We start from the raw sequence: 1,020 nt of genomic DNA, 5'->3' as shown, positions 1-1,020 counted from the left end.
GAGAGAGAGAGAGAGAGAAAGAAAGAGAGAAAGGAGTAATAATAAAATAATCTTTATGTCCAGAAAGTACATCGGAGTAACATACATAGGAGCTGCTATGTTTAAAAACAAAACAAAACAAACAAACAAAAACAAATGTACTTCTGTTTTTATTTTCTAGGAGTAAAGGTTCTACAGTTTTAAAATGCTGACTCATAGAATAATCAAGAGAGAACCTAGAGTCGATGATTGTAATGATTTCTAATTCCTAAGGAAGCAATTCCTTAGGTCAGTCCTATTTGGTATCATAAAGATAAAGATGGGAACTTTTATTCAGGCCATCCTCATTTATTCAGGATGTACCCTTCTGCCAATATGATTCTTTTGAAGAAACCTAAGNCTGTGATTAGTGAGGCTACCCCAGCTACAGTTTGTTTGGCGTATCCATATGCCATGCTTTTGGGGCATGCTTCCTTGGTTTCTATTCAACAAGAAGGAGATTCCTATTATGTTAATTATAAATCCTGTATTCTTACTAATTGTATATCTTCAGGAATTAATAAGGATTTTTCTATTATGATGATTGTAAAGCGCCCTGCTTATGTTTTGCTGCCAGTAGATATAGGGGAAGAATCTTGGTATGATAATTCGACTTTAGAGGTTGTAAAGAATATTAATGAGCTAACTAGGCCTAAAAGGTTTGTGGCTGCTCTTATTTTAGGAATATCTGCCATGATAGCAATGCTTACTACCTTTGCAGTTTCAACTACTGCTCTGGTGAAAGGTATGCAGACTGCAACATTTGTTAATGAATTGCATAGAAATATTACCTTAGCCTTGTCTGAATAAAGGATAATTGATTTGAAATTGGAAGCAAGGATTAATGCCTTAGAAGATGTAGTTTTGGAAATGGGACAGGAGGTGGCAAATATTAAAGCTAGATTGTCCACTAAATGTCATGTTAAATTTCAATATATTCGTGTTACACCATTGTCCTATAATTCATCCTTAGAAGAATGGAATAGGACAAGGGCCCATTTG

The sequence above is a fragment of the Mus caroli genome, unplaced genomic scaffold (assembly GCF_900094665.2).
Source record: "Mus caroli unplaced genomic scaffold, CAROLI_EIJ_v1.1 scaffold_15064_1, whole genome shotgun sequence".
In the NCBI taxonomy this organism is placed as follows: domain Eukaryota; kingdom Metazoa; phylum Chordata; class Mammalia; order Rodentia; family Muridae; genus Mus; species Mus caroli.
Note: the sequence above shows the minus strand (reverse complement) of the source record.